This window comes from Staurois parvus, unplaced genomic scaffold (genome assembly GCF_062004578.1).
Source record: "Staurois parvus isolate SC_StPar_1 unplaced genomic scaffold, SC_StPar_1.0 ptg000402l, whole genome shotgun sequence".
Classification (NCBI taxonomy): Eukaryota; Metazoa; Chordata; class Amphibia; order Anura; family Ranidae; genus Staurois; species Staurois parvus.
Genome location: NW_028318198.1, coordinates 9,879,423 through 9,902,807, shown reverse-complemented (window position 1 = coordinate 9,902,807; position 23,385 = coordinate 9,879,423). Strand labels below are relative to the sequence as shown.

At 48.2% G+C, this 23,385-nt stretch overlaps 11 non-coding genes across 11 annotated transcripts; all 11 read left to right on the top strand.

Moving 5' to 3' along the window:
- Positions 1 to 531: 531 nt before the first annotated feature.
- On the top strand, positions 532 to 603 carry TRNAA-CGC (transfer RNA alanine (anticodon CGC)). The gene has a single exon. It is a non-coding gene; the product is annotated as a tRNA-Ala (tRNA).
- A 669-nt stretch (positions 604 to 1,272) lies between these two features.
- On the top strand, positions 1,273 to 1,344 carry TRNAA-UGC (transfer RNA alanine (anticodon UGC)). Its single transcript has one exon. It is a non-coding gene; the product is annotated as a tRNA-Ala (tRNA).
- Positions 1,345 to 2,684: 1,340 nt separating this feature from the next.
- On the top strand, positions 2,685 to 2,756 carry TRNAA-UGC (transfer RNA alanine (anticodon UGC)). Its single transcript has one exon. It is a non-coding gene; the product is annotated as a tRNA-Ala (tRNA).
- Positions 2,757 to 3,534: 778 nt separating this feature from the next.
- On the top strand, positions 3,535 to 3,606 carry TRNAA-CGC (transfer RNA alanine (anticodon CGC)). Its single transcript has one exon. It is a non-coding gene; the product is annotated as a tRNA-Ala (tRNA).
- A 675-nt stretch (positions 3,607 to 4,281) lies between these two features.
- On the top strand, positions 4,282 to 4,353 carry TRNAA-UGC (transfer RNA alanine (anticodon UGC)). The gene has a single exon. It is a non-coding gene; the product is annotated as a tRNA-Ala (tRNA).
- Positions 4,354 to 5,693: 1,340 nt separating this feature from the next.
- On the top strand, positions 5,694 to 5,765 carry TRNAA-UGC (transfer RNA alanine (anticodon UGC)). Its single transcript has one exon. It is a non-coding gene; the product is annotated as a tRNA-Ala (tRNA).
- Positions 5,766 to 6,543: 778 nt separating this feature from the next.
- Positions 6,544 to 6,615, top strand: TRNAA-CGC (transfer RNA alanine (anticodon CGC)). Its single transcript has one exon. It is a non-coding gene; the product is annotated as a tRNA-Ala (tRNA).
- A 669-nt stretch (positions 6,616 to 7,284) lies between these two features.
- On the top strand, positions 7,285 to 7,356 carry TRNAA-UGC (transfer RNA alanine (anticodon UGC)). Its single transcript has one exon. It is a non-coding gene; the product is annotated as a tRNA-Ala (tRNA).
- A 1,340-nt stretch (positions 7,357 to 8,696) lies between these two features.
- On the top strand, positions 8,697 to 8,768 carry TRNAA-UGC (transfer RNA alanine (anticodon UGC)). The gene has a single exon. It is a non-coding gene; the product is annotated as a tRNA-Ala (tRNA).
- Positions 8,769 to 9,546: 778 nt separating this feature from the next.
- Positions 9,547 to 9,618, top strand: TRNAA-CGC (transfer RNA alanine (anticodon CGC)). Its single transcript has one exon. It is a non-coding gene; the product is annotated as a tRNA-Ala (tRNA).
- A 669-nt stretch (positions 9,619 to 10,287) lies between these two features.
- Positions 10,288 to 10,359, top strand: TRNAA-UGC (transfer RNA alanine (anticodon UGC)). The gene has a single exon. It is a non-coding gene; the product is annotated as a tRNA-Ala (tRNA).
- The last annotated feature ends 13,026 nt before the right edge of the window (positions 10,360 to 23,385 follow it).

The window sequence follows — 23,385 nt, the reverse complement described above, 5'->3', positions numbered from 1 at the left end:
TGCTCCACAGCTAATTTTTCAGAGGACGGTGAAAGGTGTGTGAAGGAGCCCTCAAAATAGCACTCTCTTGAAACTCAGTAATCTAAGCAGTAATTGGTCGATTCCATACTTCATTTTCCAGTCACTCCCTGATCGTCATGACTCATGACATACTGAAATCAATGCCATAGCAGTCTGCACTTCCACATATTGGCTGCTTTTGTACATGTACTACTACTATGATAAATTCCCCCGTAGACTGTGTAAACTGACTATTGCGGAAGGACAAGCATCCCTTGGCCAAGCTCGTATAAATATCCGGGTGGCACTTATGATACTCCAAGGGAAGCAGCCGCAACTCAGATGCTGCTACACAGGTACATGACTAAAAAACATTTTGCCACAACAACCCTTACATACACATTTCTGGGCTCACCCTCCTAAGCCATTAGCATGTAGGAGTGGAGAAGACAGACTGGGGTTGTTAACTTTGACCTTTGTCTCATTTTGCACTTTTGCATCACACGAAGCATAGTGCCACAACAGAGCATGGGGGATGTAGCTCAGTGGTAGAGCGCACGCTTCGCATGTGTGAGGTCCCGGGTTCAACCCCCGGCATCTCCACCCTTTATCTCAAACAGAGTTAAGTCACCCTCCAGCACATGCTGCTTTGCCTAATGATCAGCGCAATGGACCTTGACCCTGATGAGAACTTGTCTGGATTGGTAAAAAATGGTGGCATTAATAGGAAACAAGCCGCAAGGAAGAATTCCCTAGAAAGCATTCTGTCCGCTCGACTTGTTGTTAACGTTGGCGCCTTGCTGTTCCCATGAAAAGTGCATGCAAACCATGTGCTTTGTAGCTATTTGTCCAACAACTACCTCACAGTGGAAATGGGCAACCAAACTTCTCCCTGCACTGTCAAATGCAAAAATCTACATTTTAACCATCTGAATCTCCATTGTGTCTGCGTCTCTTTATGGTCTGTTGGAAAGGGAATTTGTGTTTCTCTTCTTCCTTTTGCAAAAACAGCCAGTCTTCATTGTTTCCATGAGTTTCTGGTAGCCAGCTGACAAACACAAATAGGAATAAGCCGGGTTTCTTCTGTCTCTCCAAAGTCCAAGTTCCTCCTGAAAAGAAAAAAAAAACCAAGCTGTGGTTGGAATTGGGAAGTGAAGGAACCCAAACTACTGCTTTGGAATGCTAGTGGGAGGGCTTGGTGCCGAGATCAAGGGTGCCGCACTATGTACTGTTTTGTGAGGGAAAAAAAGGCACACAGTCTAGGTTAGCAAGGGGGATGTAGCTCAGTGGTAGAGCGCACGCTTTGCATGTGTGAGGCCCCGGGTTCAATCCCCGGCATCTCCAGCCTTTGCTTTAAACCGGCCTTGTCGGCACATGGTGAGATGGTTGTGACCAGGTGCAAAACCCTGCTGAGTGCTTCTCTGGACGGGGCAAAATTAGTGGCAGCAATCAAGATTTTTCTTGGAAGCATACTAACCACATATTTCGACTTGCGGTTGACATTGGCTGTCTACTGTACATGTGAAGCTTATAGGATGACTCCACTTTCATGGGAAGCAAATAAGAAAATATAGCATATATAGAATTGCAACACACACCATATTAAAAAGGGACCTTTCCATTTCAAACTGCAGCACTGTCATTTTCTGTACAATTCAATGCAATAAGGCAACCTGAAGGAGTTGCGTACAAAGTTGGTATAGGGAACGCCCTCAGAGATGTCATTTACTGCTTGTGTGATTGGCTCACTGATTTTCCCAGATGTCTGCACTAAGATACAAGTCAGATTCTAGTCATCCTCTGCAACAAAAATGTCAGCTCACCTGAGATTCTCCTCAAGGGTTAATCACATCTAAGGGAACGCAGGCCATGACACTCTCCCCATTATAGCCCCGCAAGTGCTTCATCTGATCTGAAGAAAAAAAAAAAGAAAAATCACTCCCGTTCAGGAATCAGTCCTGCACAAGACATGATCTAACAAAGAGCAATTTCTTCAGAGCAGAAACAGGTAGGACTCTGCAACAAAGTTTGTTCAAATCCTTGCAATGTACACTGATCGCCAAAGGGAATTGTTTTTTTCTCAACAAAAGAGGAGTTATTCTTTTAAAGGCACGGTAAACCTTCCTCCCTGCAAAAATGATGCACTGATCATGTAGTTTGATAGTGTCATTTGTTGAACTGTACGCACAGTCTATAGTAGAGTAAATCTTCACATTCCTGTTTCAGCAGATTCTGTTTGTGCTGAAACATGAGGCATTCGGCATGGCTTTGCATGGGTTAATGCATGACCCCTCTCTGTAGTGTGGAAACTGACACTTCCTGTGAAGAAACTACATTTCGCATAATCTCTGGCTCTCTCAGACTAGTGCTCATGCAGGTGAGAGCCACACAGTAATTAGATGTGACACAGGTACAGAGAGAACTCACTCGTGCAACCGGGAGACGATGTGTCGTCAGCTAACTGACAAACACAAATCAGAAGAAACTGGGTTTCTTTTGGCTCTTGAAGGCCGATAGTCCTTCCTGGAAAAAAAAAGGAAGCTCTGTTTGGTTTTGGGAAGGGATGGAGGCCCTGAGAACTGCTAGTGGAACACAGATGTGAGGGACTGCTGTAAAGTTAAAGGTTGCAACATCGGGTAGAGTTTTGTGGAAAAAATAAAGGCACAGAACTCTCTACACAAGAGGGGGATGTAGCTCAGTGGTAGAGCGCACGCTTTGCATGTGTGAGGCCCCGGGTTCAATCCCCGGCATCTCCAACCAATCCTTCACGATGAGGAAGAATGGTCCACTGGGCGAAGCCCCCACCCGGCTCCCCAAATGAGCTCTTTGCGCAATACAGACTTAATGGTAAACGCAAGACTGGAAGGCCGTTTCCCTTTTATACAGTAAATATGCAAAGCCCAATGGAGGAACATTTTTCAATCTGGAGACTCTGGGAGCCTCTTAACCGACACACACAAATCATGATAAACAGGCTTACTTCTGTCTCCCAAAGGTTACAGGTGCTCCACAGCTAATTTTTCAGAGGACGGTGAAAGGTGTGTGAAGGAGCCCTCAAAATAGCACTCTCTTGAAACTCAGTAATCTAAGCAGTAATTGGTCGATTCCATACTTCATTTTCCAGTCACTCCCTGATCGTCATGACTCATGACATACTGAAATCAATGCCATAGCAGTCTGCACTTCCACATATTGGCTGCTTTTGTACATGTACTACTACTATGATAAATTCCCCCGTAGACTGTGTAAACTGACTATTGCGGAAGGACAAGCATCCCTTGGCCAAGCTCGTATAAATATCCGGGTGGCACTTATGATACTCCAAGGGAAGCAGCCGCAACTCAGATGCTGCTACACAGGTACATGACTAAAAAACATTTTGCCACAACAACCCTTACATACACATTTCTGGGCTCACCCTCCTAAGCCATTAGCATGTAGGAGTGGAGAAGACAGACTGGGGTTGTTAACTTTGACCTTTGTCTCATTTTGCACTTTTGCATCACACGAAGCATAGCGCCACAACAGAGCATGGGGGATGTAGCTCAGTGGTAGAGCGCACGCTTCGCATGTGTGAGGTCCCGGGTTCAACCCCCGGCATCTCCACCCTTTATCTCAAACAGAGTTAAGTCACCCTCCAGCACATGCTGCTTTGCCTAATGATCAGCGCAATGGACTTTGACCCTGATGAGAACTTGTCTGGATTGGTAAAAAATGGTGGCATTAATAGGAAACAAGCCGCAAGGAAGAATTCCCTAGAAAGCATTCTGTCCGCTCTATATCGACTTGTTGTTAACGTTGGCGCCTTGCTGTTCCCATGAAAAGTGCATGCAAACCATGTGCTTTGTAGCTATTTGTCCAACAACTACCTCACAGTGGAAATGGGCAACCAAACTTCTCCCTGCACTGTCAAATGCAAAAATCTACATTTTAACCATCTGAATCTCCATTGTGTCTGCGTCTCTTTATGGTCTGTTGGAAAGGGAATTTGTGTTTCTCTTCTTCCTTTTGCAAAAACAGCCAGTCTTCATTGTTTCCATGAGTTTCTGGTAGCCAGCTGACAAACACAAATAGGAATAAGCCGGGTTTCTTCTGTCTCTCCAAAGTCCAAGTTCCTCCTGAAAAGAAAAAAAAAACCAAGCTGTGGTTGGAATTGGGAAGTGAAGGAACCCAAACTACTGCTTTGGAATGCTAGTGGGAGGGCTTGGTGCCGAGATCAAGGGTGCCGCACTATGTACTGTTTTGTGAGGGAAAAAAAGGCACACAGTCTAGGTTAGCAAGGGGGATGTAGCTCAGTGGTAGAGCGCACGCTTTGCATGTGTGAGGCCCCGGGTTCAATCCCCGGCATCTCCAGCCTTTGCTTTAAACCGGCCTTGTCGGCACATGGTGAGATGGTTGTGACCAGGTGCAAAACCCTGCTGAGTGCTTCTCTGGACGGGGCAAAATTAGTGGCAGCAATCAAGATTTTTCTTGGAAGCATACTAACCACATATTTCGACTTGCGGTTGACATTGGCTGTCTACTGTACATGTGAAGCTTATAGGATGACTCCACTTTCATGGGAAGCAAATAAGAAAATATAGCATATATAGAATTGCAACACACACCATATTAAAAAGGGACCTTTCCATTTCAAACTGCAGCACTGTCATTTTCTGTACAATTCAATGCAATAAGGCAACCTGAAGGAGTTGCGTACAAAGTTGGTATAGGGAACGCCCTCAGAGATGTCATTTACTGCTTGTGTGATTGGCTCACTGATTTTCCCAGATGTCTGCACTAAGATACAAGTCAGATTCTAGTCATCCTCTGCAACAAAAATGTCAGCTCACCTGAGATTCTCCTCAAGGGTTAATCACATCTAAGGGAACGCAGGCCATGACACTCTCCCCATTATAGCCCCGCAAGTGCTTCATCTGATCTGAAGAAAAAAAAAAAGAAAAATCACTCCCGTTCAGGAATCAGTCCTGCACAAGACATGATCTAACAAAGAGCAATTTCTTCAGAGCAGAAACAGGTAGGACTCTGCAACAAAGTTTGTTCAAATCCTTGCAATGTACACTGATCGCCAAAGGGAATTGTTTTTTTCTCAACAAAAGAGGAGTTATTCTTTTAAAGGCACGGTAAACCTTCCTCCCTGCAAAAATGATGCACTGATCATGTAGTTTGATAGTGTCATTTGTTGAACTGTACGCAGAGTCTATAGTAGAGTAAATCTTCACATTCCTGTTTCAGCAGATTCTGTTTGTGCTGAAACATGAGGCATTCGGCATGGCTTTGCATGGGTTAATGCATGACCCCTCTCTGTAGTGTGGAAACTGACACTTCCTGTGAAGAAACTACATTTCGCATAATCTCTGGCTCTCTCAGACTAGTGCTCATGCAGGTGAGAGCCACACAGTAATTAGATGTGACACAGGTACAGAGAGAACTCACTCGTGCAACCGGGAGACGATGTGTCGTCAGCTAACTGACAAACACAAATCAGAAGAAACTGGGTTTCTTTTGGCTCTTGAAGGCCGATAGTCCTTCCTGGAAAAAAAAAGGAAGCTCTGTTTGGTTTTGGGAAGGGATGGAGGCCCTGAGAACTGCTAGTGGAACACAGATGTGAGGGACTGCTGTAAAGTTAAAGGTTGCAACATCGGGTAGAGTTTTGTGGAAAAAATAAAGGCACAGAACTCTCTACACAAGAGGGGGATGTAGCTCAGTGGTAGAGCGCACGCTTTGCATGTGTGAGGCCCCGGGTTCAATCCCCGGCATCTCCAACCAATCCTTCACGATGAGGCAGAATGGTCCACTGGGCGAAGCCCCCACCCGGCTCCCCAAATGAGCTCTTTGCGCAATACAGACTTAATGGTAAACGCAAGACTGGAAGGCCGTTTCCCTTTTATACAGTAAATATGCAAAGCCCAATGGAGGAACATTTTTCAATCTGGAGACTCTGGGAGCCTCTTAACCGACACACACAAATCATGATAAACAGGCTTACTTCTGTCTCCCAAAGGTTACAGGTGCTCCACAGCTAATTTTTCAGAGGACGGTGAAAGGTGTGTGAAGGAGCCCTCAAAATAGCACTCTCTTGAAACTCAGTAATCTAAGCAGTAATTGGTCGATTCCATACTTCATTTTCCAGTCACTCCCTGATCGTCATGACTCATGACATACTGAAATCAATGCCATAGCAGTCTGCACTTCCACATATTGGCTGCTTTTGTACATGTACTACTACTATGATAAATTCCCCCGTAGACTGTGTAAACTGACTATTGCGGAAGGACAAGCATCCCTTGGCCAAGCTCGTATAAATATCCGGGTGGCACTTATGATACTCCAAGGGAAGCAGCCGCAACTCAGATGCTGCTACACAGGTACATGACTAAAAAACATTTTGCCACAACAACCCTTACATACACATTTCTGGGCTCACCCTCCTAAGCCATTAGCATGTAGGAGTGGAGAAGACAGACTGGGGTTGTTAACTTTGACCTTTGTCTCATTTTGCACTTTTGCATCACACGAAGCATAGTGCCACAACAGAGCATGGGGGATGTAGCTCAGTGGTAGAGCGCACGCTTCGCATGTGTGAGGTCCCAGGTTCAACCCCCGGCATCTCCACCCTTTATCTCAAACAGAGTTAAGTCACCCTCCAGCACATGCTGCTTTGCCTAATGATCAGCGCAATGGACCTTGACCCTGATGAGAACTTGTCTGGATTGGTAAAAAATGGTGGCATTAATAGGAAACAAGCCGCAAGGAAGAATTCCCTAGAAAGCATTCTGTCCGCTCGACTTGTTGTTAACGTTGGCGCCTTGCTGTTCCCATGAAAAGTGCATGCAAACCATGTGCTTTGTAGCTATTTGTCCAACAACTACCTCACAGTGGAAATGGGCAACCAAACTTCTCCCTGCACTGTCAAATGCAAAAATCTACATTTTAACCATCTGAATCTCCATTGTGTCTGCGTCTCTTTATGGTCTGTTGGAAAGGGAATTTGTGTTTCTCTTCTTCCTTTTGCAAAAACAGCCAGTCTTCATTGTTTCCATGAGTTTCTGGTAGCCAGCTGACAAACACAAATAGGAATAAGCCGGGTTTCTTCTGTCTCTCCAAAGTCCAAGTTCCTCCTGAAAAGAAAAAAAAAACCAAGCTGTGGTTGGAATTGGGAAGTGAAGGAACCCAAACTACTGCTTTGGAATGCTAGTGGGAGGGCTTGGTGCCGAGATCAAGGGTGCCGCACTATGTACTGTTTTGTGAGGGAAAAAAAGGCACACAGTCTAGGTTAGCAAGGGGGATGTAGCTCAGTGGTAGAGCGCACGCTTTGCATGTGTGAGGCCCCGGGTTCAATCCCCGGCATCTCCAGCCTTTGCTTTAAACCGGCCTTGTCGGCACATGGTGAGATGGTTGTGACCAGGTGCAAAACCCTGCTGAGTGCTTCTCTGGACGGGGCAAAATTAGTGGCAGCAATCAAGATTTTTCTTGGAAGCATACTAACCACATATTTCGACTTGCGGTTGACATTGGCTGTCTACTGTACATGTGAAGCTTATAGGATGACTCCACTTTCATGGGAAGCAAATAAGAAAATATAGCATATATAGAATTGCAACACACACCATATTAAAAAGGGACCTTTCCATTTCAAACTGCAGCACTGTCATTTTCTGTACAATTCAATGCAATAAGGCAACCTGAAGGAGTTGCGTACAAAGTTGGTATAGGGAACGCCCTCAGAGATGTCATTTACTGCTTGTGTGATTGGCTCACTGATTTTCCCAGATGTCTGCACTAAGATACAAGTCAGATTCTAGTCATCCTCTGCAACAAAAATGTCAGCTCACCTGAGATTCTCCTCAAGGGTTAATCACATCTAAGGGAACGCAGGCCATGACACTCTCCCCATTATAGCCCCGCAAGTGCTTCATCTGATCTGAAGAAAAAAAAAAAGAAAAATCACTCCCGTTCAGGAATCAGTCCTGCACAAGACATGATCTAACAAAGAGCAATTTCTTCAGAGCAGAAACAGGTAGGACTCTGCAACAAAGTTTGTTCAAATCCTTGCAATGTACACTGATCGCCAAAGGGAATTGTTTTTTTCTCAACAAAAGAGGAGTTATTCTTTTAAAGGCACGGTAAACCTTCCTCCCTGCAAAAATGATGCACTGATCATGTAGTTTGATAGTGTCATTTGTTGAACTGTACGCAGAGTCTATAGTAGAGTAAATCTTCACATTCCTGTTTCAGCAGATTCTGTTTGTGCTGAAACATGAGGCATTCGGCATGGCTTTGCATGGGTTAATGCATGACCCCTCTCTGTAGTGTGGAAACTGACACTTCCTGTGAAGAAACTACATTTCGCATAATCTCTGGCTCTCTCAGACTAGTGCTCATGCAGGTGAGAGCCACACAGTAATTAGATGTGACACAGGTACAGAGAGAACTCACTCGTGCAACCGGGAGACGATGTGTCGTCAGCTAACTGACAAACACAAATCAGAAGAAACTGGGTTTCTTTTGGCTCTTGAAGGCCGATAGTCCTTCCTGGAAAAAAAAAGGAAGCTCTGTTTGGTTTTGGGAAGGGATGGAGGCCCTGAGAACTGCTAGTGGAACACAGATGTGAGGGACTGCTGTAAAGTTAAAGGTTGCAACATCGGGTAGAGTTTTGTGGAAAAAATAAAGGCACAGAACTCTCTACACAAGAGGGGGATGTAGCTCAGTGGTAGAGCGCACGCTTTGCATGTGTGAGGCCCCGGGTTCAATCCCCGGCATCTCCAACCAATCCTTCACGATGAGGCAGAATGGTCCACTGGGCGAAGCCCCCACCCGGCTCCCCAAATGAGCTCTTTGCGCAATACAGACTTAATGGTAAACGCAAGACTGGAAGGCCGTTTCCCTTTTATACAGTAAATATGCAAAGCCCAATGGAGGAACATTTTTCAATCTGGAGACTCTGGGAGCCTCTTAACCGACACACACAAATCATGATAAACAGGCTTACTTCTGTCTCCCAAAGGTTACAGGTGCTCCACAGCTAATTTTTCAGAGGACGGTGAAAGGTGTGTGAAGGAGCCCTCAAAATAGCACTCTCTTGAAACTCAGTAATCTAAGCAGTAATTGGTCGATTCCATACTTCATTTTCCAGTCACTCCCTGATCGTCATGACTCATGACATACTGAAATCAATGCCATAGCAGTCTGCACTTCCACATATTGGCTGCTTTTGTACATGTACTACTACTATGATAAATTCCCCCGTAGACTGTGTAAACTGACTATTGCGGAAGGACAAGCATCCCTTGGCCAAGCTCGTATAAATATCCGGGTGGCACTTATGATACTCCAAGGGAAGCAGCCGCAACTCAGATGCTGCTACACAGGTACATGACTAAAAAACATTTTGCCACAACAACCCTTACATACACATTTCTGGGCTCACCCTCCTAAGCCATTAGCATGTAGGAGTGGAGAAGACAGACTGGGGTTGTTAACTTTGACCTTTGTCTCATTTTGCACTTTTGCATCACACGAAGCATAGTGCCACAACAGAGCATGGGGGATGTAGCTCAGTGGTAGAGCGCACGCTTCGCATGTGTGAGGTCCCAGGTTCAACCCCCGGCATCTCCACCCTTTATCTCAAACAGAGTTAAGTCACCCTCCAGCACATGCTGCTTTGCCTAATGATCAGCGCAATGGACCTTGACCCTGATGAGAACTTGTCTGGATTGGTAAAAAATGGTGGCATTAATAGGAAACAAGCCGCAAGGAAGAATTCCCTAGAAAGCATTCTGTCCGCTCGACTTGTTGTTAACGTTGGCGCCTTGCTGTTCCCATGAAAAGTGCATGCAAACCATGTGCTTTGTAGCTATTTGTCCAACAACTACCTCACAGTGGAAATGGGCAACCAAACTTCTCCCTGCACTGTCAAATGCAAAAATCTACATTTTAACCATCTGAATCTCCATTGTGTCTGCGTCTCTTTATGGTCTGTTGGAAAGGGAATTTGTGTTTCTCTTCTTCCTTTTGCAAAAACAGCCAGTCTTCATTGTTTCCATGAGTTTCTGGTAGCCAGCTGACAAACACAAATAGGAATAAGCCGGGTTTCTTCTGTCTCTCCAAAGTCCAAGTTCCTCCTGAAAAGAAAAAAAAAACCAAGCTGTGGTTGGAATTGGGAAGTGAAGGAACCCAAACTACTGCTTTGGAATGCTAGTGGGAGGGCTTGGTGCCGAGATCAAGGGTGCCGCACTATGTACTGTTTTGTGAGGGAAAAAAAGGCACACAGTCTAGGTTAGCAAGGGGGATGTAGCTCAGTGGTAGAGCGCACGCTTTGCATGTGTGAGGCCCCGGGTTCAATCCCCGGCATCTCCAGCCTTTGCTTTAAACCGGCCTTGTCGGCACATGGTGAGATGGTTGTGACCAGGTGCAAAACCCTGCTGAGTGCTTCTCTGGACGGGGCAAAATTAGTGGCAGCAATCAAGATTTTTCTTGGAAGCATACTAACCACATATTTCGACTTGCGGTTGACATTGGCTGTCTACTGTACATGTGAAGCTTATAGGATGACTCCACTTTCATGGGAAGCAAATAAGAAAATATAGCATATATAGAATTGCAACACACACCATATTAAAAAGGGACCTTTCCATTTCAAACTGCAGCACTGTCATTTTCTGTACAATTCAATGCAATAAGGCAACCTGAAGGAGTTGCGTACAAAGTTGGTATAGGGAACGCCCTCAGAGATGTCATTTACTGCTTGTGTGATTGGCTCACTGATTTTCCCAGATGTCTGCACTAAGATACAAGTCAGATTCTAGTCATCCTCTGCAACAAAAATGTCAGCTCACCTGAGATTCTCCTCAAGGGTTAATCACATCTAAGGGAACGCAGGCCATGACACTCTCCCCATTATAGCCCCGCAAGTGCTTCATCTGATCTGAAGAAAAAAAAAAAGAAAAATCACTCCCGTTCAGGAATCAGTCCTGCACAAGACATGATCTAACAAAGAGCAATTTCTTCAGAGCAGAAACAGGTAGGACTCTGCAACAAAGTTTGTTCAAATCCTTGCAATGTACACTGATCGCCAAAGGGAATTGTTTTTTTCTCAACAAAAGAGGAGTTATTCTTTTAAAGGCACGGTAAACCTTCCTCCCTGCAAAAATGATGCACTGATCATGTAGTTTGATAGTGTCATTTGTTGAACTGTACGCACAGTCTATAGTAGAGTAAATCTTCACATTCCTGTTTCAGCAGATTCTGTTTGTGCTGAAACATGAGGCATTCGGCATGGCTTTGCATGGGTTAATGCATGACCCCTCTCTGTAGTGTGGAAACTGACACTTCCTGTGAAGAAACTACATTTCGCATAATCTCTGGCTCTCTCAGACTAGTGCTCATGCAGGTGAGAGCCACACAGTAATTAGATGTGACACAGGTACAGAGAGAACTCACTCGTGCAACCGGGAGACGATGTGTCGTCAGCTAACTGACAAACACAAATCAGAAGAAACTGGGTTTCTTTTGGCTCTTGAAGGCCGATAGTCCTTCCTGGAAAAAAAAAGGAAGCTCTGTTTGGTTTTGGGAAGGGATGGAGGCCCTGAGAACTGCTAGTGGAACACAGATGTGAGGGACTGCTGTAAAGTTAAAGGTTGCAACTAGAGATGAGCGAATCGAAGTATCCGAAGTGGAATTCGAGTCGAATATCGGAAAAATTTCGATTCGTGCCGAATCCGAAAAACAGCCTAATTCGGACGCGCGAATCGAAATTTTTCCGAAAATGGCGGCTGACATGTGCGGCGACGGAGCGGGGATGTCGGGGAAGGCGCGCAGACAAGGCGCGCTGCCCCATAATGCATTCCTCAACGACATGTGATCGCATCAGCCAATCAGCAGCCAGCCAGCCAGCACTGTGTAATGGTCGAGGTATATATAGCGGCCATTTTGGAAATCTTCATTTGCCTGCAGTCATTGAACAGAGGCAGACCGCTCTGTACTAGGGACAGGGACAGAGTTAGGGCCACAGAAACGAGAATTGGGGACAGAGAGAAGTTACTTAGGGACAGAGAACCATTACTCAGGGACACAGACTTGTTAATGAGGGCCACAGAATCGTTATTTAGGGACAAAGAAACGCTAGTTAGGGCCACAGAATTCATACTCAGGGACAGACAGAATTGTTACTCAGTGCCAGAGAATTGTTACTTAGGGCCACAGAAACGTTATTAGGGCCACAGAATTTTTACTCAGGGACAGACAGAATTGTTACTGAGTGCCAGAGAATTGTTACTCAGGGACAGACAGAATTGTTACTGAGTGCCAGAGAATTCTTACTCAGGGCCACAGAATTCATTCTCAGGGACAGACAGAATTGTTACTCAGGGACAGACAGAATTGTTACTGAGTGCCAGAGAATTGTTACTCAGGGACAGACAGAATTGTTACTGAGTGCCAGAGAATTGTTACTCAGGGACAGACAGAATTGTTACTGAGTGCCAGAGAATTGTTACTCAGGGACAGACAGAATTGTTACTGAGTGCCAGAGAATTGTTACTCAGGGACAGACAGAATTGTTACTGAGTGCCAGAGAATTGTTACTCAGGGACAGACAGAATTGTTACTGAGTGCCAGAGAATTGTTACTCAGGGACAGACAGAATTGTTACTGAGTGCCAGAGAATTGTTACTCAGGGACAGACAGAATTGTTACTGAGTGCCAGAGAATTGTTACTCGCACAGACACAAAATTGTTACTTGCACAGACACAGAATTGTTACTCGCGCAGACACAGAATTGTTACTCAGGGCCACAGAATTCATACTCAGGGACAGACAGAATTGTTACTGAGTGCCAGAGAATTGTTACTCAGGGACAGACAGAATTGTTACTGAGTGCCAGAGAATTGTTACTCAGGGACAGACAGAATTGTTACTGAGTGCCAGAGAATTGTTACTCGCACAGACACAAAATTGTTACTTGCACAGACACAGAATTGTTACTCGCACAGACACAGAATTGTTACTCAGGGCCACAGAATTCATACTCAGGGACAGACAGAATTGTTACTGAGCGCCAGAGAATTGTTACTCAGGGACAGACAGAATTGTTACTGAGTGCCAGAGAATTGTTACTCAGGGACAGACAGAATTGTTACTGAGTGCCAGAGAATTGTTACTCAGGGACAGACAGAATTGTTACTGAGTGCCAGAGAATTGTTACTCAGGGACAGACAGAATTGTTACTGAGTGCCAGAGAATTGTTACTCGCACAGACACAAAATTGTTACTTGCACAGACACAGAATTGTTACTCGCACAGACACAGAATTGTTACTCAGGGCCACAGAATTCATACTCAGGGACAGACAGAATTGTTACTGAGTGCCAGAGAATTGTTACTCAGGGACAGACAGAATTGTTACTGAGTGCCAGAGAATTGTTACTCAGGGACAGACAGAATTGTTACTGAGTGCCAGAGAATTGTTACTCGCACAGACACAAAATTGTTACTTGCACAGACACAGAATTGTTACTCGCACAGACACAGAATTGTTACTCAGGGCCACAGAATTCATACTCAGGGACAGACAGAATTGTTACTGAGTGCCAGAGAATTGTTACTCAGGGACAGACAGAATTGTTACTGAGTGCCAGAGAATTGTTACTCAGGGACAGACAGAATTGTTACTGAGTGCCAGAGAATTGTTACTCGCACAGACACAAAATTGTTACTTGCACAGACACAGAATTGTTACTCGCACAGACACAGAATTGTTACTCAGGGCCACAGAATTCATACTCAGGGACAGACAGAATTGTTACTGAGTGCCAGAGAATTGTTACTCAGGGACAGACAGAATTGTTACTGAGTGCCAGAGAATTGTTACTCAGGGACAGACAGAATTGTTACTGAGTGCCAGAGAATTGTTACTCGCACAGACACAAAATTGTTACTTGCACAGACACAGAATTGTTACTCGCACAGACACAGAATTGTTACTCAGGGCCACAGAATTCATACTCAGGGATAGACAGAATTGTTACTGAGTGCCAGAGAATTGTTACTCAGGGACAGACAGAATTGTTACTGAGTGCCAGAGAATTGTTACTCAGGGACAGACAGAATTGTTACTGAGTGCCAGAGAATTGTTACTCAGGGACAGACAGAATTGTTACTGAGTGCCAGAGAATTGTTACTCAGGGACAGACAGAATTGTTACTGAGTGCCAGAGAATTGTTACTCAGGGACAGACAGAATTGTTACTGAGTGCCAGAGAATTGTTACTCAGGGACAGACAGAATTGTTACTGAGTGCCAGAGAATTGTTACTCGCACAGACACAAAATTGTTACTTGCACAGACACAGAATTGTTACTCGCGCAGACACAGAATTGTTACTCAGGGCCACAGAATTCATACTCAGGGACAGACAGAATTGTTACTGAGTGCCAGAGAATTGTTACTCAGGGACAGACAGAATTGTTACTGAGTGCCAGAGAATTGTTACTCAGGGACAGACAGAATTGTTACTGAGTGCCAGAGAATTGTTACTCGCACAGACACAAAATTGTTACTTGCACAGACACAGAATTGTTACTCGCGCAGACACAGAATTGTTACTCAGGGCCACAGAATTCATACTCAGGGACAGACAGAATTGTTACTGAGTGCCAGAGAATTGTTACTCAGGGACAGACAGAATTGTTACTGAGTGCCAGAGAATTGTTACTCAGGGACAGACAGAATTGTTACTGAGTGCCAGAGAATTGTTACTCAGGGACAGACAGAATTGTTACTGAGTGCCAGAGAATTGTTACTCGCACAGACACAAAATTGTTACTTGCACAGACACAGAATTGTTACTCGCACAGACACAGAATTGTTACTCAGGGCCACAGAATTCATACTCAGGGACAGACAGAATTGTTACTGAGCGCCAGAGAATTGTTACTCAGGGACAGACAGAATTGTTACTGAGTGCCAGAGAATTGTTACTCAGGGACAGACAGAATTGTTACTGAGTGCCAGAGAATTGTTACTCAGGGACAGACAGAATTGTTACTGAGTGCCAGAGAATTGTTACTCAGGGACAGACAGAATTGTTACTGAGTGCCAGAGAATTGTTACTCGCACAGACACAAAATTGTTACTTGCACAGACACAGAATTGTTACTCGCGCAGACACAGAATTGTTACTCAGGGCCACAGAATTCATACTCAGGGACAGACAGAATTGTTACTGAGTGCCAGAGAATTGTTACTCAGGGACAGACAGAATTGTTACTGAGTGCCAGAGAATTGTTACTCAGGGACAGACAGAATTGTTACTGAGTGCCAGAGAATTGTTACTCAGGGACAGACAGAATTGTTACTGAGTGCCAGAGAATTGTTACTCGCACAGACACAAAATTGTTACTTGCACAGACACAGAATTGTTACTCGCACAGACACAGAATTGTTACTCAGGGCCACAGAATTCATACTCAGGGACAGACAGAATTGTTACTGAGCGCCAGAGAATTGTTACTCAGGGACAGACAGAATTGTTACTGAGTGCCAGAGAATTGTTACTCAGGGACAGACAGAATTGTTACTGAGTGCCAGAGAATTGTTACTCAGGGACAGACAGAATTGTTACTGAGTGCCAGAGAATTGTTACTCAGGGACAGACAGAATTGTTACTGAGTGCCAGAGAATTGTTACTCGCACAGACACAAAATTGTTACTTGCACAGACACAGAATTGTTACTCGCGCAGACACAGAATTGTTACTCAGGGCCACAGAATTCATACTCAGGGACAGACAGAATTGTTACTGAGTGCCAGAGAATTGTTACTCAGGGACAGACAGAATTGTTACTGAGTGCCAGAGAATTGTTACTCAGGGACAGACAGAATTGTTACTGAGTGCCAGATAATTGTTACTTAGGGCCACAGAAACGTTATTAGGGCCACAGAATTGTTACTCAGGGACAGACAGAATTGTTACTGAGTGCCAGAGAATTGTTACTTAGGGCCACAGAAACTTTAGTTAGGGCCACAGAATTGTTACTCAGGGACAGACACAGAATTGTTACTGAGGGCCACAGAACTGTTACTTAGGGCCACAGAATTGTTACTCGCACAGACACAGAATTGTTACTCAGGGACACAGAATTGTTACTCAGGGACACATAATCGTTGAATTAAATAGTATGTCAGACAACATGCAGAGGAGTGGCAGAGGAGGCAATGTTTTAGGAGCGAGCAGACGTGGCAGCAGAGGAAGGGGTCGAGGCAGCACTATTCGCAGCCAGAGGCCAGTGCTCCCGGTGTCATCCAGCGGTCGTGTCTCCACCGACAACCCTGCCGTTATCGATTGGTTGGCTCGGTCGTCTTCCTCTTTCCAGGTCACCTCTGACACCTACAGCCAACGGTCGGTGGGTACGTCAGACACAAACGTTAGTTGGCATGGCCCGGGACCTAGCCCACTGAAATCACGTGTCCTCTACCTGCCCCTGTCCTTTGGTGTTCCCTCACCAAGCGAAGTATCGCATGCTGTGGGCTCAGCCCCACTGTACAGTGAGGAAGAGCTAACAGAGGGCGGTCAGGAACGGGGGGAGACATCCGCCTTTTCAGCAGCTAGGCGAAGAAGTAGTGGCGAGGAGAGTGGCCCGGTAGCCGGTCTGGAGACAGGTCTGTCTCCTGACCCAGACGCAGCCGAGGGGGCTAGTAGTGAGGCGGAGACCCTACTTGATGATGAGGAGGTTGATCGCACTTGGCAGCCTCGTCGTCATCAGGCAATTTCTTCCGCATCATCAGGAGAAGAGGGTGGCAGCTTGGCAGTGAGCGAAACAGTCGGTGGGTTGCCCAGGAGACAGCAGCAGGGTCGCAGCAGTGTCAGTGGAAGCAGTGTCAGTGGAGCCAAACGGCCACGGAGTAGAGCACCAGCTCCACTGCAGCCTACCACCACGGCCAGTAGTGGTGCCGGTGTGCACGGAGGAAGCAGCAGTCAGCCAGTGAGGAGTATCGGGGGCAAAGTTTCCTACTCGGCGGTGTGGCAATATTTCGTCAAGCCGCCCGAGGAAGTAAACGTAGCCGTATGTCGACTATGTGGCCAGAAAGTCAAGCGTGGCCAGGGGGCCCATGTTGGGACTATTTGGGCCATGTTGGGACAATGGGAGACCTCCCATTGCTGCTGTCTCCATCGCCACACTCTGCCATGTGCCACTTTCAGGTCTCCTCACACACTGCTGGTGTGTTCAGTTTTTTGACATAGGGTGCTGGCAGATTACGGGCCTCCCATAGCTGCTGCCAGGCCCCTAATCTGCCATGGGCCCCTATATACCGCCTCCTCATGCTGCTGCCAGGTCCACAGTGTCTCATGCCATGTGCCACTTTCAGGTCTCCTCACACTGCTGGTGTGTTGAATTTTTTGACATAGGGTGCTGGCAGATTATGGGCCTCCTATAGCTGCTGCCAGGCCCCTAATCTGCCATAGGCCCCTATATACCGCCTCCTCATGCTGCTGCCAGGTCCAGAGTCTCTCATGGGTCCCTGTACGGCCTCCCATTGCTGCTGTCTCCATCGCCACACTCTGCCATGTGCCACTTTCAGGTCTCCTCACACACTGCTGGTGTGTTCAGTTTTTTGACATAGGGTGCTGGCAGATTACGGGCCTCCCATAGCTGCTGCCAGGCCCCTAATCTGCCATAGGCCCCTATATACCGCCTCCTCATGCTGCTGCCAGGTCCAGAGTCTCTCATGGGTCCCTGTACGGCCTCCCATTGCTGCTGTCTCCATCGCCACACTCTGCCATGTGCCACTTTCAGGTCTCCTCACACACTACTGGTGTGTTCAGTTTTTTGACATAGGGTGCTGGCAGATTACGGGCCCCTAATCTGCCATAGGCCCCTATATACCGCCTCCTCATGCTGCTGCCAGGTCCAGAGTCTGTCATGGGTCCCTGTACGGCCTCCCATTGCTGCTGTCTCCATCGCCACACTCTGCCATGTGCCACTTTCAGGTCTCCTCACACTGCTGGTGTGTTGAATTTTTTGACATAGGGTGCTGGCAGATTACGGGCCTCCCATAGCTGCTGCCAGGCCCCTAATCTGCCATAGGCCCCTATATACCGCCTCCTCATGCTGCTGCCAGTGCCAGAGTCTCTCATGGGTCCCTGTACGGCCTCCCATTGCTGCTGTCTCCATCGCCACACTCTGCCATGTGCCACTTTCAGGTCTCCTCACACACTGCTGGTGTGTTCAGTTTTTTGACATAGGGTGCTGGCAGATTACGGGCCTCCCATAGCTGCTGCCAGGCCCCTAATCTGCCATAGGCCCCTATATACCGCCTCCTCATGCTGCTGCCAGGTCCAGAGTCTCTCATGGGTCCCTGTACGGCCTCCCATTGCTGCTGTCTCCATCGCCACACTCTGCCATGTGCCACTTTCAGGTCTCCTCACACACTACTGGTGTGTTCAGTTTTTTGACATAGGGTGCTGGCAGATTACGGGCCCCTAATCTGCCATAGGCCCCTATATACCGCCTCCTCATGCTGCTGCCAGGTCCAGAGTCTGTCATGGGTCCCTGTACGGCCTCCCATTGCTGCTGTCTCCATCGCCACACTCTGCCATGTGCCACTTTCAGGTCTCCTCACACTGCTGGTGTGTTCAGTTTTTTGACATAGGGTGCTGGCAGATTACGGGCCTCCCATAGCTGCTGCCAGGCCCCTAATCTGCCATAGGCCCCTATATACCGCCTCCTCATGCTGCTGCCAGTGCCAGAGTCTCTCATGGGTCCCTGTACGGCCTCCCATTGCTGCTGTCTCCATCGCCACACTCTGCCATGTGCCACTTTCAGGTCTCCTCACACACTGCTGGTGTGTTTAATTTTTTGACATAGGGTGCAGGCAGATTACGGGCCTCACATAGCTGCTGCCAGGCCCCTAATCTGCCATGGGCCCCTATATACCGCCTCCTCATGCTGCTGCCAAGTCCAGAGTCTGTCATGGTCCCTGTACGGCCTCCCATTGCTGCTGTCTCCATCGCCACACTCTGCTGCCATGTGCCACTTTCAGGTCTCTTCACACTGCTGGTGTGTTAAATTTTTTGACATAGGGTGCAGGCAGATTACGGGCCTCACATAGCTGCTGCCAGGCCCCTAATCTGCCATGGGCCCCTATATACCGCCTCCTCATGCTGCTGCCAAGTCCAGAGTCTGTCATGGTCCCTGTACGGCCTCCCATTGCTGCTGTCTCCATCGCCACACTCTGCTGCCATGTGCCACTTTCAGGTCTCTTCACACTGCTGGTGTGTTTAATTTTTTGACATAGGGTGCAGGCAGATTACGGGCCTCACATAGCTGCTGCCAGGCCCCTAATCTGCCATGGGCCCCTATATACCGCCTCCTCATGCTGCTGCCAAGTCTAGAGTCTCTCATGGGTCCCTGTACGGCCTCCCATTGCTGCTGTCTCCATCGCCACACTCTGCTGCCATGTGCCACTTTCAGGTCTCTTCACACTGCTGGTGTGTTTAATTTTTTGACATAGGGTGCAGGCAGATTACGGGCCTCACATAGCTGCTGCCAGGCCCCTAATCTGCCATGGGCCCCTATATACCGCCTCCTCATGCTGCTGCCAAGTCTAGAGTCTCTCATGGGTCCCTGTACGGCCTCCCATTGCTGCTGTCTCCATCGCCACACTCTGCTGCCATGTGCCACTTTCAGGTCTCTTCACACTGCTGGTGTGTTAAATTTTTTGACATAGGGTGCAGGCAGATTACGGGCCTCACATAGCTGCTGCCAGGCCCCTAATCTGCCATGGGCCCCTATATACCGCCTCCTCATGCTGCTGCCAAGTCCAGAGTCTGTCATGGTCCCTGTACGGCCTCCCATTGCTGCTGTCTCCATCGCCACAGTCTGCTGCCATGTGCCACTTTCAGGTCTCTTCACACTGCTGGTGTGTTAAATTTTTTGACATAGGGTGCAGGCAGATTACGGGCCTCACATAGCTGCTGCCAGGCCCCTAATCTGCCATGGGCCCCTATATACCGCCTCCTCATGCTGCTGCCAAGTTCAGAGTCTGTCATGGGTCCCTGTACGGCCTCCCATTGCTGCTGTCTCCATCGCCACACTCTGCCATGTGCCACTTTCAGGTCTCCTCACACTGCTGGTGTGTTGAATTTTTTGACATAGGGTGCTGGCAGATTACGGGCCTCCTATAGCTGCTGCCAGGCCCCTAATCTGCCATGGGCCCCTATATACCGCCTCCTCATGCTGCTGCCAAGTCCAGAGTCTGTCATGGGTCCCTGTACGGCCTCCCATTGCTGCTGTCTCCATCGCCACACTCTGCTGCCATGTGCCACTTTCAGGTCTCTTCACACTGCTGGTGTGTTAAATTTTTTGACATAGGGTGCAGGCAGATTACGGGCCTCACATAGCTGCTGGCAGGCCCCTAATCTGCCATGGGCCCCTATATACCGCCTCCTCATGCTGCTGCCAAGTCCAGAGTCTGTCATGGTCCCTGTACGGCCTCCCATTGCTGCTGTCTCCATCGCCACAGTCTGCTGCCATGTGCCACTTTCAGGTCTCTTCACACTGCTGGTGTGTTAAATTTTTTGACATAGGGTGCAGGCAGATTACGGGCCTCACATAGCTGCTGGCAGGCCCCTAATCTGCCATGGGCCCCTATATACCGCCTCCTCATGCTGCTGCCAAGTCCAGAGTCTGTCATGGTCCCTGTACGGCCTCCCATTGCTGCTGTCTCCATCGCCACAGTCTGCTGCCATGTGCCACTTTCAGGTCTCTTCACACTGCTGGTGTGTTAAATTTTTTGACATAGGGTGCAGGCAGATTACGGGCCTCACATAGCTGCTGCCAGGCCCCTAATCTGCCATGGGCCCCTATATACCGCCTCCTCATGCTGCTGCCAAGTCCAGAGTCTGTCATGGTCCCTGTACGGCCTCCCATTGCTGCTGTCTCCATCGCCACAGTCTGCTGCCATGTGCCACTTTCAGGTCTCTTCACACTGCTGGTGTGTTAAATTTTTTGACATAGGGTGCAGGCAGATTACGGGCCTCACATAGCTGCTGCCAGGCCCCTAATCTGCCATGGGCCCCTATATACCGCCTCCTCATGCTGCTGCCAAGTCCAGAGTCTCTCATGGGTCCCTGTACGGCCTCCCATTGCTGCTGTCTCCATCGCCACACTCTGCTGCCATGTGCCACTTTCAGGTCTCTTCACACTGCTGGTGTGTTAAATTTTTTGACATAGGGTGCAGGCAGATTACGGGCCTCACATAGCTGCTGCCAGGCCCCTAATCTGCCATGGGCCCCTATATACCGCCTCCTCATGCTGCTGCCAAGTCCAGAGTCTGTCATGGTCCCTGTACGGCCTCCCATTGCTGCTGTCTCCATCGCCACACTCTGCCATGTGCCACTTTCAGGTCTCTTCACACTGCTGGTGTGTTAAATTTTTTGACATAGGGTGCAGGCAGATTACGGGCCTCCCATAGCTGCTGCCAGGCCCCTAATCTGCCATGGGCCCCTATATACCGCCTCCTCATGCTGCTGCCAAGTCCAGAGTCTGTCATGGGTCCCTGTACGGCCTCCCATTGCTGCTGTCTCCATCGCCACACTCTGCCATGTGCCACTTTCAGGTCTCCTCACACACTGCTGGTGTGTAGAATTTTTTGACATAGGGTGCTGGCAGATTACGGGCCTCCCATAGCTGCTGCCAGGCCCCTAATCTGCCATGGGCCCCTATATACCGCCTCCTCATGCTGCTGCCAAGTTCAGAGTCTGTCATGGGTCCCTGTACGGCCTCCCATTGCTGCTGTCTCCATCGCCACACTCTGCCATGTGCCACTTTCAGGTCTCCTCACACTGCTGGTGTGTTGAATTTTTTGACATAGGGTGCTGGCAGATTACGGGCCTCCTATAGCTGCTGCCAGGCCCCTAATCTGCCATGGGCCCCTATATACCGCCTCCTCATGCTGCTGCCAAGTCCAGAGTCTGTCATGGGTCCCTGTACGGCCTCCCATTGCTGCTGTCTCCATCGCCACACTCTGCCATGTGCCACTTTCATTTCTCCTCACACACTGCTGGTGTGTTGAATTTTTTGACATAGGGTGCTGGCAGATTACGGGCCTCCTATAGCTGCTGCCAGGCCCCTAATCTGCCATGGGCCCCTATATACCGCCTCCTCATGCTGCTGCCAAGTCCAGAGTCTGTCATGGGTCCCTGTACGGCCTCCCATTGCTGCTGTCTCCATCGCCACACTCTGCTGCCATGTGCCACTTTCAGGTCTCTTCACACTGCTGGTGTGTTAAATTTTTTGACATAGGGTGCAGGCAGATTACGGGCCTCACATAGCTGCTGGCAGGCCCCTAATCTGCCATGGGCCCCTATATACCGCCTCCTCATGCTGCTGCCAAGTCCAGAGTCTGTCATGGTCCCTGTACGGCCTCCCATTGCTGCTGTCTCCATCGCCACAGTCTGCTGCCATGTGCCACTTTCAGGTCTCTTCACACTGCTGGTGTGTTAAATTTTTTGACATAGGGTGCAGGCAGATTACGGGCCTCACATAGCTGCTGCCAGGCCCCTAATCTGCCATGGGCCCCTATATACCGCCTCCTCATGCTGCTGCCAAGTCCAGAGTCTGTCATGGTCCCTGTACGGCCTCCCATTGCTGCTGTCTCCATCGCCACACTCTGCTGCCATGTGCCACTTTCAGGTCTCTTCACACTGCTGGTGTGTTAAATTTTTTGACATAGGGTGCAGGCAGATTACGGGCCTCACATAGCTGCTGCCAGGCCCCTAATCTGCCATGGGCCCCTATATACCGCCTCCTCATGCTGCTGCCAAGTCCAGAGTCTGTCATGGTCCCTGTACGGCCTCCCATTGCTGCTGTCTCCATCGCCACAGTCTGCTGCCATGTGCCACTTTCAGGTCTCTTCACACTGCTGGTGTGTTAAATTTTTTGACATAGGGTGCAGGCAGATTACGGGCCTCACATAGCTGCTGGCAGGCCCCTAATCTGCCATGGGCCCCTATATACCGCCTCCTCATGCTGCTGCCAAGTCCAGAGTCTGTCATGGTCCCTGTACGGCCTCCCATTGCTGCTGTCTCCATCGCCACAGTCTGCTGCCATGTGCCACTTTCAGGTCTCTTCACACTGCTGGTGTGTTAAATTTTTTGACATAGGGTGCAGGCAGATTACGGGCCTCACATAGCTGCTGCCAGGCCCCTAATCTGCCATGGGCCCCTATATACCGCCTCCTCATGCTGCTGCCAAGTCCAGAGTCTGTCATGGTCCCTGTACGGCCTCCCATTGCTGCTGTCTCCATCGCCACACTCTGCTGCCATGTGCCACTTTCAGGTCTCTTCACACTGCTGGTGTGTTAAATTTTTTGACATAGGGTGCT